Below are 23,569 nucleotides of genomic sequence, written 5' to 3' on the forward strand. Positions count from 1 at the left end.
GAAGAGACGGGTTCAGAGGGATTCCGGAGACGCAGGGGCAAAGCAAAGCGGAATGGGGGTTGCAAAGAGTAAGGCCAGCGGGTCCGGGGAGCTTCTTTTTGCCACCCCCCGGTGCGATTGGATTGTACTCCCTCACTCCCCCCGACTCCTCACCTCCTGGCTCCGGTGCTGGGATGCTCTGCGGCTATAGAAAATGCTTGCGGTCACGGGCCGCTTGCGGAGCTGCTGGGGGGAGAACAGCTCCAACAGGTCTGTGGAATGCTGGTCCACGCGTGGGGCCGGTGCCGTGGGGAGCAGGAAGCAGATTACCTGGGTGTGGTTGCTGTGGTGGCTGGGGGGAGGCGAGTCCAGGCGTGTTCCGGTGAAGTTGTGGGGAGGGCTGGGAGGGGGGCAGGGCCCCCGTTGCTGCTGTGCTGCGGTGATCGGGCCCTGGCGGAGGACTTCCAGGTGGGCGCCAGGCTTGGAGAGGCTGGAGCTGCAGGAGCTGTGGAGCTAGACCAGGCGGGAGGCGCCGTGGCGAGTCGGGAGTCCCACCGAGGGCGCCAATGTCTGTGCAGAGATCCGGGAGTCAGGGCCTCGGTGGATCCGATGGGGGGACCGGGAAGCGACCCCCCCTGGCGGGCCCCCGAGCTCCAGAGGCGAGGTGGAAAGCTGGTGGCCTCCTGTGGCGAGCTGGATGTGCGGAGGCAGGCTGGCCGTGCGGTGAGCGGTGCTGTTAGGTTCCGGGCCCCGGAGGAAAGGGGCTGTCCAGAGATTGCGTCCCGGCCAACGGGCGAGATGGAAAAGCCCGGCGCGGGGCTCGATCACGTCGAGCTCCGATGGCGCCGCTGGGAGCTCGGAGGGAGCCCGCGGTTGGGCGTATGCAGGTCCTCGGCGCCGATCCGCTCCGCACCAGGGCTCGGGTGAGCGGATGGCGTCCTGGCAGGCGAAGGGGAGGATCAGATCAGTGCCGATGTCTTCGTGTCCTCGGGCGCAGCCCTGCTTTGGGTCGTGCTTAATAGGGGGTGGGATCGGGGGCATAGTGGCACCACGGCAGGCGACTAGCAAGCGGGCACCGGCTCACCACGGACAGGAGCCGATCGGCAGGGCTTCTGTGTTCGTTCTGCCACCTCCTGGGCAGGCTCCGGCCCTCACTGCTGCGGCGGCCATTTTACCGCCGAGTGGGTCCCGGGACTGCTGGAAGGTCTCCCTCGGCCATTTCGGTGCGAAACCGGGACCCACTCGGTCGGCGGGCGCCTGGGGGGCCCCCCCACCAGTGGTTTCGATTCCGGGGAAAAACGGAGGCTGGAAACGGGACTTTTGTAGGTAGGCGCATTGGGCCAGACGGGAGAGCTCAGAAAGTCATTCCAGACGAGTCGGCTCCAGGCCACGCCCCGTCTCCCTGGCTTTTTAACCACTACCTGGCACCTCTGGCCCACTGCATCTCTACCTTCTGTTCTAACATTCAGTGTTATACGGATGACACCCAGCTCTCCTTCATGCTCCTCTCAGCCTCTTCTTCACCTTCTCTCATACCAGACTGTTTGTCCACAATTCAGGAATGGTGTGCCTGCAATGATCTCTGCCTTAATGCCAGTAAAACTGAGATCCTCCTCAGTGGGACACCTGCTCCCGCCTTCCCTCTCTCACTCTGGCCATCCACCCTGGTCCCTCTACCTGCTCCCACCTGTGAGGCTAAGAACCTTGGGGTCATCTTGACTGCACCCTCTCCTTCTCTTCTCACATCTCTGACATCTCCTCAGAGGTATTCTTCCTTTTCTCACTTTCCCCCCGAAGTTCACTGTCTCCAGAGCCCTGGTCCTCTCTAGGCTGGACTACTCCAACAGCCTCTTTCTAAATCTGCCTGCCTCTACTCTTCGCCCTTTACAACTTATCCAGAACAGGACTGCAAGACTTATCCTTAGCCTCAAGTGCCACTGCATCATCCAAAAGGTTTTCTGGGGCCTGGGACCACACTACCTTTAACTTTCTCTTCCTAAACATCTTCCTTCTCGAGCCCTCCGCTCATCTACCTCTAACACTCTGAGGGTCCGACGCTTCTCCAGGCAGAGAGTGTCATGATGCATACCCCCAGGCATCCAGACCACGTCCATCAGCCCCGGGAGCAGGCATCATATTGCCTTGAGAAAACCCAGCAACCCCTGTTAGGGGCTGTCTGGGTTCAGTCCTGGCGCCTATGGCGCCAGGCTCATAGGTGCCTACTTACCTGATGCAGACTGTGCTGCAAGAAAATCCAAACCCATGTGAGGCCTAGAAGGGACTACTTTACCTTAGGGACTATTTCGGGTGTGGTCGGGGAGGAATACCTGCCTGGGACTACTTTGGAGGCTATTTAAACCATGCCCGAAGAGCAGCACACGCTTCGCGTTATTCTGCATCCAGCAGCGTAACGTTCACTGTGCCAGCAGCAGCATCCAGCCTTCTGCCATGCCCGCCTCGAACCTGGTGCACCTTGAAAGAAGGAAAGAAGCAAAGGTTAGACCAAGAGTATTACCTGATTTCTTACCTGATTCCAGATTCATCGCATCTTCAAACCAGAGGAAAGACTTTGTTGTAAACGTGTCGCATCACAGCAGCAGCGCCGCGCCACACTCACCGTTCCACGCAGCATTTCTTCGATCCGGCGCTGTCTCCATCTTTACATCGCCGAATGTCATGATGCCTACCCCCGGAGCATCAGGCCAGGCCTAGCACCCCCGGAAGCAGGCATCGTGCCCCCGGGTAAAAGCCCAGCGGCCCCTTATGGGGACTCTTTGGACTCAGCGCCAGGCTCATAAAGGGAGGTGTTTTGTGCACTTACCTGATGCAGACCATGCTGCACGCTCCAGGCCTCCCTGAGACCTGAAAGGGACTATTTTTTCATAGGGACTATTTTTTCACTCGGGCGTGGCCAGGGAAGGCTACATACCTAGTTGGGGAAGGATACATACCTGGGACTTCTTTGGAGGCTATTTAAGCCACGCCCAGACAGCAGCTCATGCTTCGCGTTGTTCTGCTTCCTGCAGCTTAACGCTCACCGTGTCTGCTCCTGCTCCTGGACTACAGCCACGCCCGTCTTGAACCTGGAAGACCTGCAAGGAAGGAAGAGAAGAGAAAGGTGACAACCAAGGATTATTTCAAGCTTCTTACCTCCATCCGGAATCTTCTCGCCAGCATCCCTGAAGGAAGACTTCAATTTAAAAGCATCGCGTTGCTCGCTGCAGCGCCACGCTTCACTCACCTGTCCTGTCCTCGAGACATCTCCCGGCTCCATCGCGGCTGTCAGCATCGGACGCCACATCTCTGCACCTAGGGGAGAGAGGAAGAAACAAAAGGTGAGCAGAAGGACACACAGAAGGAAAGCCTGATTAACAGCCATAATACTTACCGGCTTTTCTTCCACATTTCGGGTCGGCGCCGCCCCGTTGGCAGGTACCGTACCCCGGCCCCTATGGGGAAAGGACTAGAGACATTTCAGAGGAATCGCCCTCATTACTACTCACCTCGGCAGGTTAACCCCTCGACGCATCGCCTTCATTCTGCACCTGAAATAAAGGACAGATCACAGGTGAGAAAGACAGCATAAAGGGGGCCTCAACTTGAACTTTGAACTTTCATACTTACGGCGCATCGCTCAGGAAAGTCAAGTGGATTTTGCCAGCGCCATTCTGAAAACCAGTGAAGTAACTGGACGAACGCGCGCCCCTGCACCAGAAGCAGGATGGAGAGTTCAACCTTCCAAACCATAAGAAAGATATTCCTACGGGCCAAGGAAGCACGATTTGGAGGTCCTGTCCAATCGGTGTTCCGGTCCTGCGCATCACGCTAGAAGAGGCCGCAGTAATCCAGACTAGATCAGCGCCCCCGTGGGAACCAGGTGGGCGTTACACCGAATAAGGGGGATAAGGGGGCCATGCTGCTGGTCGTTAGAGACACCCTGACGACGTAGCTCCTGTAGACATGAAGCAAACATGCAGCAGCGCAACTGACACGCGCACCAACCTACACGAAGAACATGTACAGTTTGATGAGATAGAGGACGGTGACACGTACATACTATTAGTGCATTCATTATTTCATCATTAGGCTCGCTCCAGCACAGCAGAAACGCAAGAAGCAAAGAAGAGCTTGTGTAATATGCTTGCAGATGATTATATGCAGATGATTATATGCAACTAACCCTATGGAAGGACAGGGGGCACACTAGGGACCTGACTAACCTTAAGACTCCCACTAACTCATAGATGCTATGAGGACTCCTTAAGCAAGCCAGAGTAGGCCTCAGATGAATACAGCAGGCCGCAATGGGCCCAGAGAAACCCCCTGTTACAAAGTGCTGTGCTGTGCTAGCAGAACAAGCCCAGGCGTGAGCAGCAGGCTGCCAAAGCCATCATGTTGCAAGTAACATTCCACACCTCGAGCCAAGGTGACACCGGCTGCAGCAAGAAATATTGCGCACAAATATACACATTCATCTGAGACAATTCAGCCTGAGAGAACGATCTCCAGTCACGTGACCCGGCCGAGCTGAGGACGGGCCAAGTCTCAAGGACCGAGACGAGCAGCCGTCCCACGCCTAGACGACAACCTGCAACATATTGGTTACCTCCAGACACCTTGTAATATGGGAATGGAACACTCTCATGGCATTAGCCGTCCACCCTATTTTAATACGCAGACACATAATTGCAATTCACTGGGACCTGAACCGGGAGCAGGTGTCTTGCGGGCTGGGAAGGAAGGTTGTTCCAGGCTTGGGAGCCCGCCACCTGACCAATCAGGAAACCAGGGGCTGGGGAGGAGATAGCATGAGGTGCAAACCAATTACTAGGCTTCCTTACTGTAACTGTTCTAGAGTAGCAACTTTCAGGGATGTCCCAAGTGTACCACCTGACACAGTAATATCCTATGATCAGCCACCCTATAGGATCCCATACTAACCCTACTACTCGGAGAACCAAGCCTGTGCCCAGATAGGTTTTTAGGGGTGGCTGCTAGATGACTACAGTCATCGTGTCATGAGTATACAAAACTGGTCTGCGAGCCAGAGAGCAGCGAGATGTTCCTGAGCCTTGTTCACACATGTATCCCCTGTGTGTTTCATGTAATAAACCACAGTGATCCTTGGTCCTTGTTTGGACCTTGGCTTCGTGGGACCAGGGAAAGAGTTAGGGCCTTCCGTGAGCTGGGAGTCTGCGGACCCTTGGCACGGCTCTGCCGGCCCCAGAAATCTACCTAACAAGTTGGAGGCCCCAGCGAGATCGTTTGTGAAGTCAGATCTGCCAGGTGCTGCCTCCTCTGCCGTCGAACCTCGGAGGACTGCAGGACCCTCCTGGGAATTGCAAGATAACTGGCCTGCGCAATCGGGAGAATTGGTTGTCGGGAGCCGCCTTCAAAATTATCCTGCCCGCAGTTGGCGAGTTGTCCACGCAGTCCAGAAAGGGTGAGGCAAGCCAAAGGAGAGGAGTCAGCGGCCGAGCGGCGCCGGCAGGCGTGTAACAACGTAAGCGTGGTCCACACAATGAGCAACCCAATTTGTGTGGGTGTGGGGAGGTGTGTAAATAGGAGCATGGAGAATGCGAACTGGCAATGAGTATTTGTATTGAAGAAGGGCTTTGCACACGTGTGAGTGTAGGGATTAGAGCAGATGCGGAAAATCCCTTCTTTGTGTTTAATGTGTATTCAGGTTGCTGAGCAATAGGTCCCTGTATAAAGTAGGGTTGGTTGTTGTCCAGCTTAGATTTTGAGTTTGCGTGTGGATGTAGCGTATTCCTATAAGTTGGACGTTTTAGTTTGGTGAGTAGATGACGGATTCCCGTGGAGATTAGCAGAAGCTATCTAGTGCGGAAGGGGACTTGGCTGGTTAAGTCTCCCCATTGAGAGGAGTTTAATTCGTCAGGCAATGCAGCGGGTGCAGTCCAATCACATTTAGTTGTTAAAGAGTTAATGGGTATACTCCACTCCTGAGAGGTGGGAAGACAGCTGTGGGGCATTGTGGGTTGCAGGATGGGGTTGAAATAACGCGTTTCTTTCATGCAAATGTTAGCTGGTGACGTCACCATAGGCCATTGCATAGGACCTTGTGTTTTCGAGTGGTGGAGCACTAGTTAGCTGGTATTTTTGTATTGCTAGACAGGTGAACAAGCGGCAGTGCACGGCTGCGCCTGCGCATGATTAAGGTGGTGGCTTGGGTAAAGGGGGGGCGGTACAAGAGTATGCTGCATAAGGTACAGAGCTGCGGAGGCTCGTAGAAGGAAAAAGAAAAGATAGACAATTGCGTATACTGTATTGCATAACCAATGAATTTCTTACCCCTTTGAATTGACAGCAGAGTGTCGAAATCCTCAATTTGAGGTCAGGTAAAATACAGACTGGTACTGCTCCACGGGGAGGTGACAGGGTGGAAATCTACAACGGAGCAGGGATAATGGTACCTCCTATACAACATATGTGCAAAACCCTGCCCCTCTATAAGGATAAAATCATCAAATATTGTGTACGATGGTCCAAAGGTACAGAAGGGAAGGTACTAACACAGTGGCCGCCTAACGACAGTTTTTCTCCAGATGTGCTGCAATCACTACTAACCCATTTACAGAGCACATACAAGGGGAGAAAGTTAGCTAATCGCATGGAGATATACGACTTATGGCATATATTCCAGGCGGACAGACCATGGATGATGAGATTGCAGGGGGTGAAAGAGGAAGGCGTAGATTTGTGCAAGCCCCCTCCGGAACCACCCAGCGTCGCCTCCGACGACGCAGAAGAGGAGGAGGAGGAACAGGGCTTCTACCCACTACGGAACCTAGACAAGGTGAAGGGGCCACGAGAGTTGAAAGCAGCGAAAGGATATTCCAATCCCACATTAAGTCACCCCCGTATGCCCCAAACACCCTGCAGCAAGGGAAGGGAGAAGGGACTGACAACTTAGGCATCGATGAAGAGAGGCTGCAGCGCGCAAAAACAGAATTTGCAGGGGTAGTCCCGGATGAGTGGGTGGCGGCACAGGTACTATTGAAATTGCAAGGGGTCATAACAGGGGAGGCAGAAGGTGCGGCAAAGGCAATAGAGGAGTTGGAACTGGGACAGGGGTGCAGAGGGAAGACGACGCATGTGAAAAGTAAAACACAGCAGCAGGGAGGTGCGGGGCAACGGATGGAGGAGGAGGGAAAGGTACAAAAGGAAGTAATACTAAGGGAGTTACAGCAGCAAAGGCAGGAACAGTGAGAGGGGCTAACAGAGATGGAAAAGGAGCGGGAAGGGATAGTAGAGAGGGATGCGCAAAGGACAAAGCAAGTAGCAGAGACAGGAGAGGATGAAGGGGACACAGTGATCACGTACATGAGAAAGGAAAGGGAGGAGGCAGAGCGAGATATGGCGTTCTGGACGAAAAAGATATTGTTGCAGCAGACACATAAGTATGAAGAGGAGAAATTAAAGGAGTTAAGACTGGCACGGATCACAAGGGAACGTGACGAGGAGGAGCGGGTGCTTAAGCGGGTCAGAGAAGCCATAAGGGAGGAGCAAGACAGAAAGAGATGCAATGATGAAAAACGAGAAGAACAACAGGATAGGCAGACTTCTCATGAGTTCACAGTGGGTGGCGTAAACACAGCCAAAGCACACTTGGTAGACACTGAGGTAATATGCTCAGGGGTACGGGAGGAAGAGAATGCATACGGAACCATGAACATTGATCTTGAAAGCGTAACGGTACATTACCTGCATGCACACAAGCTGAAATTCTCTGATGGGGGCAGGGATGGAAAAACTGACAGACGATGAAAGGGAAGGGCCTAGAAAATTCTATATAACACGAACAGGCACGGGAATGTCATGGGAGTGTAAGAAACAAGACAAGAGGAGCGGGGGAAAACACACAGAGAGCGCACCTCAGGAGGCAACCAAAGGGGTGGCCCCGCAGACACCCTACACAAGCAGGCTCCGGGACCTCCCTGGGCGCAGGAGAGATGGGGCAACAATAGAACAAACTAAGGGATATTCATGTTCACGGGGCAGGCTCTCTGGGGTGCAAAGCGCCCTGAATGACCCACAGGCAATACAGATAACGGACATAGGTACAGAAGCAGAGGATGAGGAGAGGCCGATTGAATTACAGCAGTATGAAAGCACACCAGAAGAGAGGGCTGTTTATTCCCAGATGCCCCTATTAGAGAGGGTGGGGCAAGGCCACAGTACATACCATGGAAGCACACAGACAGGGAGAACATTAGATTACGGTTACCCTCCCTAGGTGGAGGGGCGGGGAAATGGATATATGAAAAGGAGAAGCTGACAGCGGTACACATGTTGGCGGTGGGTGACGTGAAGGGGTTGCTGATCTCCATATTAGGTGATGCAGCAGATGACATTTGGAAGAGGGCGGCATTCCTGGGAGTGACCACCCACAACACTGCACACGACGGAGCACCATTTGCAGTTTAAAGAAATGCAGTATGGCAGGCATTGCGCACGCAATGTCCCGACACATCAGACATAGGGGCGATCAGGTCACGCAAGATGTGTGACGACGAAGATCCCATTCGCTACATTCAGGAGATCCAAGAGCTTTGGCGCCATGAAACTCGAGATCTGTGGGATAAAACGATCGCAATCTTTTATCACATCGTGATACAAGGATTACCAGAGCCAGTACAGAGACAATTGAAGAAGCTGGTGGGGATGGAGGCAAAGGCGTGGTCAAAAATACAATTAACAATAGTACATCATTGCAGGCTGTGGCAGGAAAAGATGAAGCAAAAGGTGGAAGATAGAAAAGCAGATGAGGCGAAACTAGTTCAAAAGAAACTGTCCAATTATGCTCTAGAGGGAGCACTTATAACAAGCTCAGCCACACAAACACAGACAGCAACATCGCAAACACAACCCCTACAGGCACCACAGTACACTAATATGCACCAATTCGTACCACAGATGGGTGGAGGGTATATGGGATTGGGCAGCGACCAAAATAATTAAAGAGGAAGGGGAGGGTTTCACAGAGGACGGGGCTTTGGACCACAATCGCACCATCCAGAAGGCGGGGGGTCCAGGGGACTTCCACAGTGCCAAGGCAAGGGAGGAATGGGGTTTCCATGACAGCCACAAGAGCCACCCCAATGTTGGCCCTGCGGACAACTGTGTCATGGCCACGGGCCCCAGAACACAAAAAACACACCATCTAGTGACGGGGGCATTGGGTCACTTGACTCACTTATGTCCCTTTGGGACTCATAAACACAGGGGCCCTGTCTGGACTCAGTCCTGGCGCCTTTGGCGCCAGGCTCGTATAGAGATGTGAGCAGGAACACTTCATTTTAGTGCAGGAGTGCTTTTATTTTACTACAGTGCACACTTTATTTCAGTGCAGGAGTGCTTTCATTTTACTTCAGTGCTGGAGTGCTTTCCAGGTGCTGAAAGCCTTTATTCCAGAGAACATCCCCATGTGCTGACTCATCGGGCTTGGCTCCCTAGGCCTGATCTTCTGGTTCTGACTCATCGGGTATTGCAGGGCGTGGCAGCAGGAAGGCCAGAGCTACTGGGCATGGCCGGGAACAAGACTATATAAACCCACCGATCCCGCAAGCAAACGCTTCACGTTACTTTGCGCCTCCGTGCAACGTGACGCTCACCGCCGCCTGGACCAGCTACTTACCTCGTGATCCTGCAACAACAGCATCCTTACCTGGACCCTGGCTCGCATCTCATGGCAACGCTCCATCTTCTTGGCAAATCCCGAATCGACGCCGCAGCACCTGCGCTCTCTGTCCCACGAAGCCGAAGTCCTGAAATGAGAAAAGAAAACAAGACAAGGTTAGAACTCCCAAAAACACCCAACCCAGGGTCGTGCCGCATTTAAAACCCAACGCGCACCCTAAGGCACCATTAAAGGCTACTTACCAGCTGTCGGACCATCTCAGCCCTGCTCCTCCGTACCGCCGTCTTCACTTCTTCTACCACAGCTACGGCCGGCACCGCTACACCACCTGCAAGGGGAGAGAGCAGAGAAAAGAGACATTGCATACAAAGGACAGAGAACGAACTTTATAAATACAATTACAACAGTCGGAAGACAAGCAGGCAAGTGGAAACAAGGGAAACACTTGCCTACAAGAGAAGTGGACTAGTCGAAGCTGGCCTGGACTTCCACGACAAGGGACCAGTGAAGGAACTCGGTTCCCTTCAACAAGCGCCCCTGCCAGAAGTAGCAGGACAGAGAGCTCATTATCATCGTTCAGCAGGTGAGCCTCAAGAGTAGTGCAACCCCAGGGAAGCCACATCCAGGGAGAAGAGGTCTGGAGAAGGGGTCAGGGACCACAGGCTGCATGCTCATCCTACCCCCCTTATATTCACGCAGGAACCGCACTGCTCATCACGGCAGTTCCCCACACTAACGCAGAGGGAGGAACAGACAAGAGGAGTTTCATCCCTGGGAGGGCTGCGACCCTACCCCAACGCCTCAGCAGAGACCAGTTGAGCGCAACAGAACGCAAAGCCTCCTACGAATTTCTGCCTGGGCATTATGAAACTTCAGAAACGGACCAGTTTGCCCAGTTACTGGGAGAGTTACGGCTGAAGTTCATGCCTCAAGACAGGAAACCAATGCCTTAAGAAGGGACCTCATTGTGAATCGAGAACGCACGGACGATTTAGCAAGGCAGATGCTCCAAGCACAGGCTGGCCAAGCTCCATTACCGGGGCTGGCCCACCCTATTCTGCCACCACAGTCAACGCCAACGCCCGTACAGGTGGTTCTTCCAGGGGCAGTTCCCTTAGCTCCGCCCGAACGCTTCACTGGTGATCCAAATAAGTAAGCTGTAGTTATGAATCAATGCGGCCTTCATTTACTGTGCAGACCAGGGGCCTTCCCCAACAATCAATCTAGGGTGGCATTTGTACTTTTATATTTGGAAGGAAGTACGGCGGACTGGTCTATACCCTTGGTAACTCAAGATGACCCCTTGCTTCGGGACTTTAGGGGTTTTCAGCGTGAAATGGAGAAACTATTTGCACGGCATGCCCAAGGTCAGGCTCTGGACAACAAATGATTGTCACTTCGGCAGGGTAACCAAGATTTGTTAACGTACATCGCCTCCTTCAACCGTTTTATAGTCCAAACAAATTGGCCAGAGGGAAAAAGAATTCCGCTCTTTCACCGTGGATTACGAGGGTAGCTTAAGGACATTCTAACCCAAGTAGTAAATCCCCCGTAGGGGTGTGCTGAATATATTTACCTAACAGTTCAACTCGATCATAGATTGCAGAATCGGAAAATGGATAGAGCCAGAGCTGAAGGGCGGTCGGTCTATGTGCGACCCCGTGTGAATCAGGCCAAGCCTCATGAACGGTCGGAACCAATGCAGATCAGGGGCTTGCGGAGCCCTCTCACCAAGGCGGAAAGAGAAAAATTAAGACAGAAACAGCTCTGCTTGTATTGTGGCAAAGCAGGACACTTTCTCAGAGAATGTCCGGTGAAACCACCCAGCAGAACAGTCGGAGCAACTGACAAGAGTGAAGGCGAAGAACTGGACTCGGGAAACTCCAACGCCCGGCAAGCCTAGCGGTCCACTTGTCGAGCAGTGAAAAGGAACCAATACAGACCTCACACCTAGTCATCCTGGTGCTCTTGGTAGACCACAAACACCCATCGAAAATGCATGCTTTAGAAGCATATATTGACAGTGGAGCTGAGGGGAATTACATTGACCTAGATTTGGCTATCCGGATAGGTCTTCCTCTCCGACAGAAGCAGAGATCGTAAAATGTTACAGTGGTTGATGGATCTCAGTTATCATTTGGCTCAGTGACGCATTATACCAAAAACGTTACGCTTCTGTTTCAGTGAGGTCACCAAGAGGACATCACCTTCAATCTCATTGGCGCTCGTCAGTTCCAAATGATATTAGGCCTTGGCTGGAAACCCATAATCCCAAGATTGACTGGCGTAATAGAGTTTTGACTTTTCCCCCAGACTGTGCTAACACCTGTTTCAACAAAGAATGCTTAGTGAAAGATCACACTAAACCAAATTCAAAGAAAGGAATCGTATTAGGTCTCACCAGTTCTTTACCCTCTGAATACCTGGATTACCAAGTTATATTTCAAAAGGAGCAAGCAAATACCTTACCCCCGCACAGAACGTACGACTGCCAAATTGATCTTGTACCCGGAGCCCAGATTCCTTGCAGTTGGATTTACACACTAACGGAGCAAGAAAACCAACATTTAAAAACATACTTGGATCAGTATTTAGCCAACGGCTTCATTCGCCCGTCAAAATCCACTGCTTCCTCTGCCCTATTTTTCCTGCCTAAGAAGGAGGGAGACCTGAGAACTTGCATTGACTACAGAGCCCTAAATCAGATCATGGTAAAAAAACGGTACCCGTTGCCACTCATTCCAGAACTTCTGGATCAAGTAAAAAACATGAAAATTTATACCAAATTGGATTTACGAGGGGCCTACCATCTGGTAAGAGTCAAAAAGGGGGATGAGTGGAAAACAGCCTTTCACACAAAATATGGCCTTTACGAATATCAGGTTATGCCCTTTGGCTTCCAATATTTTATGAACGACGTGCTCCGTGAACTATTGGACGTGTGCGCACTCATCTATATCGACGCCATCCTCATTTACTCAACCACCAAGGAGGATCATGTCAGACACGTCCGGGCTGTTTTAGAAAGACTTCAACAACATCGGCTGTACTCCAAGTTGGAGAAATGCTTCTTTCACGTGATGGAGGTTGAATTCTTCGGGTTTATACTCACACCGCGAGGGGTACACATGGACACGCACAAAGTAGATACCATTCTCCAATGGCCCTCACCAACTTCCACGAAAGGTGTACAAAGTGTGCTCGGGTTTGCCAATTTTTATCATCGGTTCAGCCCAGATTGTTCACCCCATCACATCCCTGCTGTGAAAGAACAAACGATTTCAGTGGACCACAGAAGCAGAAGAAGCCTTCCAGACCCAAAAATGAACATTCATATCAGCACCCATTTTACGGCATCCCCGACCCAAATTGCCATACATCGTCGAAACCGATGCTTCCAACGTAGCAATGGGAGCAGTTTTGTCTCAGCGAGATCCCGAAACAGGACAATTACATCCCGTGGCTTTCTGGTCTCGTAGGTTTTCCGCTCCCGAATTGAACTATGCAATCACAGATAAAGAACTGTTAGCTATAAAAGCGTCATTCAAGGCATGGAGGGATTACCTTCTTGGAGCCAGACACACATCCACCGTCATTACGGACCATCGTAACCTACAATATCTGAAAACTGCAAACGTACAATCATCACGTCAACTCCGCTGGGCTCTCTTTTTTGTGGAATATGACTTTGTCATTACCTACAGACCCAGAGTACGCAATGGAAAAGCGGAGGTCCTATCACAAATGAGCAAAGACGAAAAGGCATTCACCAAAACAGACCCCGTGGCAATCATTCCTGAAGAACGAGTCTTGAACACGATTGCAGCAACTGCCACTTTGGACGACCTAAAAATTGACCTTCAACAATTGATGAACCAATCAGAACAGCATGAATGGCTGTCAAGAGGAGACCAATACACTATCGTGAACAATCTACCGCACTTTCAAGGGAGACTGTATGTTCCGGATAAAGACCTGCAAAATGAAATTATAGCAAACTACCATGACTCTTTAATAGAAAGACGTCCAGGAATGGCTAAAACCCAAGCTAAAATAAAGAAAATTACTGGTGGCCCACTTGGTGAAAAGATATTGCCCAGTTCATCGCGACCTTTGGTTTTTGCGGTCAGCACAAGTCTCAAAAACAGAGTCCGGCAGGCCTTCTACGTCCTTTGATGGTGCCCCTGGCGACTTGGCATATGCTGTCTATGGATTTTATTACTGATCTTCCCCCATGCAACGGATACAACACCATCCTGGTCATCGTGGATCTGTTCTCTAAGATGGCCCATTTCATTCCTCTAAAAGGGGTCCCGACAGCCTCTACTCTGGCCACCGTCTTTTTGGAACAAATTGTCCGACTACACAGATTCCCATCAATATTGATATCAGACCGCGGAACTCAGTTTGTCTCAGCTCTTTGGAGGAGATGTTGCAGAATTGCCAAAATCGACCTTCGATTGTCCACAAGTCATCATCCCGAACCGATGGCCAGACCGAACGGACCAATCAAACTCCATAGCAGTAATTAAGGTGCATGTTACAACAAACCGAAGATACCTGGAAGGACATACTCTGGTTGGCCGAATATGCATACAACAATTCCATCCACACCAGTACAGGACAAGCGCCATTTTACACAGTATATGGTCGACATCCACGAACATCTGTCTTTGATTCGCTTGAAGCACTGGAGTACGCCAGCGGTGACAACCTTACATGAAACCATCACTCGAGTCCTTAAGCAGGCAGCAGAACATTTCACCAGAGGCAAAAAAAAGCAGAAACAGTTTGCAGACCGACACCGAAAGGAGGCTCCAAATTATCAGGTCGGCGACATGGTTTGGTTAGCTTCCAAAAACATTTCTCTGAAGGGGCGACAAATCCTCCATCCCAGGTACCTAGGACCCTTTGCCATCAAAGCCGTGATCAAACCTGTGGCCATGAAATTAGAATTACAGGCCCACATGCGGATCCACCCGGTGTTTCATGTCTCCCTCCTAAAACCATTGAGACCAGGTACGCAGATCGATACTCCACCGGATCCCAAAATAGTTGAATGAGAACCAGAATACGAAGTTAAAAGGATCCTAGACTGGTCTAGATGGTCCGGTCCAAGCTATACTACCTTATAGAATGGAAAGGTTATGGATCCCAAGATCGGACCTGGGACCCAGTGAATATATCCACACTCCACGATTAATCAGGCAGTTCTACTGCAATAACCCCACAAAACCAGGGCCGGGGGGGGAGCCCCCATGGAGAGGGGCCTTGAGGGGGAGTGCTGTCATGGCCACAGACCCCAGAACACAAAAACCACACCATCTAGTGACGGGGGCAATGGGTCACTTGACTCACTTATGTCCCTTTGGGACTCATAAACACAGGGGCCCTGGCTGGACTCAGTCCTGGCGCCTTTGGCGCCAGGCTCATATAGAGATGTGAGCAGGAACACTTTATTTCAGTGCAGGAATGCTTTTATTTTACTTCAGTGCACACTTTATTTCAGTGCAGGAGGGCTTTTATTTTACTTCAGTGCTGGAGTGATTTTATTTTACAAGAACCTTCCAGGTGCTGAACGCCTTTATTCCAGAGAACATCCCCATGTGCTGATTTATCGGGTGTGGCAGGGCATGGCAGCAGGCAGGCCAGAGCTACTGGGCGTGGCTGGGAACAAGACTATATAAACCCACCGATCCCTCAAGCAAACACTTCGCTTTACTTTGCACCTCCGTGCAATGTGACGCTCACCGCCGCCTGGACCAGGTACTTACTTTGTGATCCTGCAACAACAGCATCCTTACCTGGACCCTGGACCCTGGCTCGCATCTCACAGCAACGCTCATCTTCTTGGCAGATCCCGAATCGATGCCGCAGCACCTGCGCTCTCTGTCCCACGAAGCCGAAGTCCTGAAACGAGAAAAGAAGACAAGACAAGGTTAGAACTCCTGGAAACACCCAACCCAGGGTCGCGCCACATTTAAAACCCCAAGATCTTCCAGTACGGGACAGACATGGCCCTCACGTGGCTGCCTGGAATTGCAGGGAAGGTATGGAGGAGGCCAAGTGAGTCCGTCTTCAGGCCAGAGACACCAGCAGATGAAAAGGAAGGGGCCTTTGTATCAATTGACATATAAGGGATTGTGGCAAGAGGGGATTGGGTTGCCGTGCATGCACTAGATGATGAGGGAAAAGCCTGGAGGGCCGTAATAGCACTATCGGAAGGATGTTGGCTAACACATGTGTCTAACGAGGAACTCTTCTCCCAAGCAAAGGGGAAGAATGAGATGATGTTCGGAATGAGCATGTATGTTTGGCTACGCATAACCTACAGTGAGGTGGCGCTGAAAATGGAAATGGCCTTAGTAGCTCCAGCTTCCTTCTGTGAGGAAGACCTAGCTAAAGTACCTGAGACGCTATGGACGACCAGTCCATATGACGTTGGATGTATAAAAGCATAGGAGGGCGACAGATAAAACTGAAGCAAGGAGCTATCCTACCAAGGGTTAGGCAATACCCCCTGACCAAGGAAGCAGATGAAGGCATCTATGAAACAATAAGTGCCCTAATAGATAGAGGTATCCTGGTACCATCAGAATCTCCATGAAACACTGCAGTGTACCACGTTCGCAAGGAAACTGGGGGGTCATGGTGTTTCAAACAAGATTTGCACCCTTTAAACAACATTGTGGAAGCAGAGTACCCAGTAGCAGCTAACCCTGCAACAATATTGTGTGGCATCCCAGCTGAAGCTACATGTTTCACAGTAATAGACCTTAAAAACACATTTTTCTGGATACCCCTACACCCAGATTCACAAAATTTAACAAGCTTCATGTATCGCAACCAGAAGTGGAAACACAGCAGGCTACCACAAGGGTATTGCGAGTCACCCTCCATTTTCAACAGAATAATACAGATGGACTTAGCCAATGTACAAACAAAAGGGACAGTACTGCAATATGTAGATGACATTCTCATTTGCAGCGTCGCAGAAGAAGAGTGCAGGGAAGACTCCATACACATGCTCACCATGCTAGCAGAAAAGGGATACAAAGTAGACAAGGCCAAGCTACAGTACTGCCAAAAGGAGGTACTGTACCTCGGCCACATCATCTCGCAACACGGGAAGAGCATAGCACCAAACAGGGCCCAAACAATATTAGATACACCCCAACCAAAGACACTAAGGGAGCTGCAACGATTCCTCAGATTATGTAACTATTGTAGGGCATGGGTTTTTGGCTACAGCACATATACATGTCCTCTCCTCCAAGCATTGAAGGAAGCACAGAGAAACAACAAACAGTTGCACTGGCCAAGGGAGATGACAGAGGCATTTATCAAGCTCAAGGAAGTGATATCTACGGCTCCTGTCTTAGGGACGCCAGATTATAAAAAGGAATTTTTCATATTTTCTCACTCCGATGGGCTGGTCATGAAAGCGGTACTGACAAAAGACCAGCATGGGATACAAGCCAATTGATTACTATAGCGGGCAGCTGGACCCAGTAATGTTAGGACACTTCCCAAGTGAACAACATTTGGCTGCCGCAGCATTCGCTGTCGAGAAGGCATCACCAATACCTATGGGGTGCTCCACTACACTATATGTGGAACATGCCCTCTTTGCGATACTGCATAAGCCAAAGAGCACTCTTACAACGCAACGAGCAACGGGGTATGCGATCATACTGTCCCAACCCGAACTAAAGATAGTGAGATGTAAAAATGTAAACCTAGCACAATTCCTCGCAGAAGAGTACGAAGACGGTGAACGTGCTCATGATTGTACACAAGCCATTGAATTGTTTGTTTTATTACTTGTATTGCGCACCAGACCCAAGGGTAACAGGGCGCATTGCATACGACAATTTACAGCTTAGTTACAATAACACAAAGGCACATATGGAGACAATAAATATACACAATAAGGCAAAACAATGGTACAAATTATTGCAGTCCTGCTCAGTCAGGCGGTAAATACTGAGTGGTAGATATGTAAAAAGATACAGAATTGGACACAGAAACATGGAAAGTAGAGGAAGAAGCACTTGAGGGGGGAGAGGAACTGTATATTGATGGATCTTCCATAATTGATCAAGGTGATGGCGTCAGGAGAACAGGTGCAGCGATGGTAAGGTTGAAGGAAGATTGGACAGGTGAGGTAGTTAGAAGTGTCCGGCTACACCCGCATTACACAAGCAGCAGAATTGGTAGCATTGATTTTAGCACTCATAACATGTGACGGCAAAAGAGTAACTATCTAATCAGATAGTGCCTACATCACCTCAACGGTACACTCTGGATTAGCGAGGTGGCTCAGAAGAGGATTTAGGAGAGCAGACGGGACACCCGTACAACATGCCCTCCTCCTGGGAGAATTGATAGAGGCCATCCTATACCCAGTACAACTAGCGCTAGTGAAATGCCAGGCCCATACAAATGTAGACAACCCAATCTCAAAAGGGAACGAGGCAGCAGACTACCACGCAAAGTATGCATCATACTTTGGAGAACTGTGGGACATGCCAGAAAAACAAAAAGATAGGGGAGGTGTGAGGCAAATGCTAATGAAAGAGGGGTACAAGCACCTAGAAGAAACTCAAATTATGGAACTACAGTCTGCAGCACCGATGAGTGAAAAGGAACTCTGAGTAAAAAGAGGGTGTTCAATGTACCCCACTGATGCCTTATAGCGACAAAATAACACTGCAAAGATAGTGATGCCTTGGGTACTATTGGAAATGGCCCTCTCATAATTGCACCATCCCACACATACAGGGAAAGAGGTCATTGCAGCATGCATTAGAGAATCATGGTTCTGTCCGACCTGAATGCACAGGTTTCCAATTTTATAAGTAACTGCTTCACATGCCAACAAATTGTGGCAGGGCATACCTTGAGGGTAATAACAGGAGTAATCTCAGACCTGAAGGTCCATTCTTACACCTCCACATCGACTACGTGGATATGATCAATGTGTGCCAAGGAAACGGGTATATGCTAGTGGTAGTGTGTCCCTTCTCAAGACGAATTGAGGCAGGGCCTTGTTCCCATGTTGATGCCCTGAGGTCAGCCAAATTCCTGGTCCCAGAGGTATTCCCGAGATGGGGGGTTTGTGATGTTCTGCGGTCAGATAATGGCCCCCACTTCGCCAATGAACTGTTCCGCCATATAACATCCCTTTTAGGGATCAACAACAAATTTACATGTGCATACCACCCACAAGCTAACGGTGTATGTGAATGTCTCAACAGTTTACTGAAAGAAAGCATAGCCATAATCCAACAGAGCACCAAGAGGAACTGGTTACATTGCTTAGCCCTAGCCTTGTTTGAACTGAGGAATAAACCCGGCTCCGACCACCACCTCACACCACACGAGGTGGTGACAGGATGCTGCATGCGCCTCCCCCTAGCACCACCCACTTGGGCTATTAGAGATTGCGAACGGGTTGCAGAAGTGTTTGGCACAGAAATGTATTACTATGTGAATTCACTTGTTTCTAGCGCTTCTTTTATCTCTCGACAGATCCAATGGACACAGGGGGAAGTGGAGGACGTCATGCAAGAAGACAACACCCAATACTCAGAAAAAGAGCAGCGTATTAAAAAGGGGGATCAGATCCTCCTAAAAAATTACATCAGGTGCTGGAATGCGCCTCGCTTCACTGGACCCCACATTGTGGAGGCAGTGACTGACGGGGCAATAAAAATAGAGGGACGATCTGTCTGGTATCATGCCCAAGACGCAAAGTTATACAAAAGAAACACATCAGATCCAAACCTTCCCATAGAAGTAACAAGCACCAACAGCCTGAAAGTAAATAACACCCCAGACAGTGGTGATACCCCAATTGACAGTACTGTAAATGTTGATGAACCTATGGACCACAACCCCCGGAGCGTACTGACCATCCAATGATCAGACACTCACCAGTAGCTGATATCCCCACTGCTGTGTTGATCCAACTTGCTGACTAAATCGAACATTGGCCTTAGTGCCAAATGATTACAATGTAGAAATGTAAACGTTGTATCGTCGTGTACAGAATATCCAGCGGAAACTATCGTCTGTTAAAATAGAATTGACTATACAGCACGCACAATCTCATTAGGAATACACTGTGTTAACACTGTTTCCATGTTTTCTCTCTCTCTTTTTCTCACACATGCAGGTTGTTGTGATGTGATTGTTGATGTGTAGATAGGTTAGGATAAAGGTTACAGGATACTAGATGCTACCCTCCACTGACTATCCTGAAGCATTGTTGCATCAATACATTCATGCCATAAGGAGGCACACACACACACTGGACCAAGACCGCCCAGAATTTATTATTTAGCATTTCTTGAGTACTTAGCACAAACGTATCCACAGCTCCACCATATAATACCGATTCTTAGACACAGATCTGTACAAAAGATGTGAGAGAAAATGTTTGCGTGGGCTCTAAATGATTACCTAGTATACGGAGCTTGAGGCATATCCACATTACTAACAATAACGCTTTTTATCGCGATTTTCAGGCGGGCAACTATATCATCTCATCAGCCACAACAGTGGTGTTAGTACGAGAGAAGGGAAATGGTCAAATTAATAAAGATAATTATGTGGGCATTATTGATGATGGGGTGTTTAGCTATTGTATTTTCGCAGGTGTACCTTGCTTCGCATGCCTCCACTTCACATAATACTAACATCTCCCCAACCCACGCGGCAAGGACAACTGTGTCAGGTGATATAGGAAATACTGCTGATAAGGTAAGGAGAGGTAAGCGCAAAGTGGGCACTGTTATAAATGGGGTTGACACATACCTCACTGACACAACACATATAGCTAACAACATGTGGTATAAACGGTGTGCAGTTATAATGTCGACTGCAAAAAGTCGAAAACAAAAATGTCAAAAAAAAAAATCGAATGTGTTTTTTTTATTTGTATGTTTTTTTGGGTTTAGCTATAAAAAATATAGTGGGGTTTGGGGGTGGAACCCCCCCATTAAAACATTTTTTTTAAAACACTTTCGAATTTTTTCTTGTTGACATTTTTGCAGTCGACATTTCATTTTCACTATAAACCGGTATAAACATATGTTAAAAATTGGTAAGGATACAACAAGGGAGAGCTGCTATGTCTGCTCACTGATACCCTATGCCATGGGGGCCTCCAGGACCTATGTAGCGACAGAGATACCATCTGCCACGGTACAATGCCTGTTAAACCTCGCAATGTTCCAGACGAGAGGACATTCCAGCGAAAGACGTCGATGTTAAGATGGAGATCTAAAGTAACATTTCCCTGTGAGGATAACTTTATCAAGACATTACCAATGTTGGGCAATTACTGGCAGCACACAGAGGCCCTGCGTTACATCACTGCCGGACCAGAGAAAGGAGAAACGAAGGAAGTAACTCTCCAATACCTGCCGTGCAAATGGGGAGCAAAGGAGATAGGTGGAGAGCCCTGCTGCTGGGAACGGCTGCAAGTGTTGATATATGGCAAGGTATACACGAAGGATGGATGGGAGGATGGAGTAGTAGGAAGCAAGGTGCTGACATTAACAAAGGCTGCTGTGATGAAGGTGCAAGAAGAAAATGACAAGTGCCTCAAGGAATGGGCCAAGAGTGCAAACTTGTTGACATGGGTGGATAAGGAAGACGGGCCGCTAACAATAAACCCGCTGACCTCACCTGCCCTATGCTACCAGCACGATGGCACAGATGAAGTAGGACAAAACAAAGGATGCCGAAGAACAGAGAAAATACTGCAGATGGCGACGGGAACGGCTGTGCTAATGGACAACTATTGGGCCTGTGGTTTTAAGGTGTACGAGAAGCTACCACCGAATTGGGGAGGAATATGTTCTTTGGCACACGTAAACACACCCTCATTAGTGGTACCCAAAACGCATTTGAACATAAACAATTTCCATAAAATGGATGAAGGAAGAAGCAGGAAGAAGCAGGAAGAAGCGATCGTTGACAGCCACGCCTGACTCCAGAGGTGACGTTACAGCTAAACAAAGCACACTTAGGAGAGCTAAAAGGGGAAACTACCTTTGGTCTGAAGTGGCCCTAGACGAGATACCACCGGCACACCGGCTCTTCAGCAGAGCTGCAATGTTTTTATCAGCATTAATACACCCCGGATTTCAAACATATGCCAACGCAAAGTGGCTGCAAATAACGTGTTGGGAGCTGATGATGACCATAAATTCAACTGTGAACGTGTTCAATTCTATAAAAGAAGAGCTCCGAGCAATACAGTTGGTGGCACTGCAAAATAAGTATGTCCTGGATCTCCTCACAGCGATGAGTTTGCACCAAAATAGGAAGTTCCTGCTGCACATTCTGCACGGAAAATGACGAAGACATCGGAACTCTGTTTGTAGCAGTAGCGCAGTTGGCGCAGATGCACGCGAAGATGGAAGAAGAATCAAAGGGCACGAAGAAAGATACCAGCTGGTTCACATACATCTGGTCTTGGATGCCATCCTGGTTATCTGATGGCCTAAAGGTGTTAGCAGGAGGGTTAGTAATGGAACTGGCATCCTTGTTGGGCATGAAGTTCTGCATAGCGAGATGCAAGAAGGCTACTGAAGAAGCAGTAGGAAGTTACTGATGGCCATGGATAATGATGAACATATGGACGACATAATGAGAGAACGAGAAAGGCTAAGACAGCAGATTACAGAGGCAGATGTGTACCCTCCTACGATGAAATTAGAAAACCAGCGCAACCCAAGGAAATACGTAGGGAAGTGGGTGTATTGCAAACCTGGAGTTGGCTGCGTCTACATGCACTGGTCGTTTGAGGATCATGTCAACCATTACAGACATTTAGCAGGAATAACAAAGGTATGGCGCCTGATGGATGACAGAAGAATCCACAATGTTGTGGTCGACAAGTCGACCAGAGGGGGGACTGAAGAGAGAAAACCTGGACTTAACCTCAGCCCCGGACGACCCTCCTTTCAGAAGAAGTACCAACAGCACCATGGACGTAGATCCCATGAGTTTATGCCAATTCCCACTGCTCCTGCTATGAACAACTACCACAAAAGATACCATACCGGTCGATCATATGTCCCTGTGCCACCACGAACATTGCCTAGAGTGGACGAGGAGACACTGGACAGACCCGGAGACAACCGCATGGACAGACTTGACTAAAATGCACCGAACCAAACCTGTCATGCTGCTGGTCATTAGAGACACCCTGATGACGTAGCTCCGATAGACATGAAGCACACGCGCAGCCAGTGCATCTGACATGCACACACGCACCAACCTACACGAAGAACATCTACAATTCGATGAGATAGAAGACGGTGACACGTACATACTATTAGTACGTTTATTATTTTATCATTAGGCTCGCTCCAGCTGTAACGCTCACCTGATTCCCACGGAGGCGCGGGTCTTGGCAGGAAGGTGTCTGTGACTCGAAAAGTGATGTGCAGGACTCGATTGGCTTCTGGGGTCGAACCTCTTCGCACTGTGTGTCGAACTCGAAGGGTGAGGTTTCTGCAGGTGAAAGAATATGGGGATTAAAAGTCTGGGTTGTTGAATGTCCCTATCTCTCTCTCCCTCTCTTCCCAGCTTGTCTGTAGAGCCCCCCTCCTTGGTCAACGTGCTCACCTTAGATAGGTGAATGCTGGGCTCTCCATCTGCGTCTAGTGCAGAGTGCCGTTGCCAGTTCCTTCACTGGTGAAACATTGACCTCTTGACTTCAGAGGATGGTTACCGTCGTTGTCTGCACGAGCGGTAAGTTTCTGGACACCCTTTGTCTTTATAGTCTTTAAATGCGTGGCACGTTAATTTTGAAGACTCTGTATAATGCTTTTCCCTTATGTATTGCAGGACTCTTGAGATGGAAGATGGAGTGAAGCGCCTGGAAATTCGTAAGTATGGCAAGCGCTC

This window comes from Ambystoma mexicanum, chromosome 2p, assembly GCF_040938575.1.
Source record: "Ambystoma mexicanum isolate Mex_15411 chromosome 2p, UKY_AmexF1_1, whole genome shotgun sequence".
Taxonomy (NCBI): Eukaryota; Metazoa; Chordata; class Amphibia; order Caudata; family Ambystomatidae; genus Ambystoma; species Ambystoma mexicanum.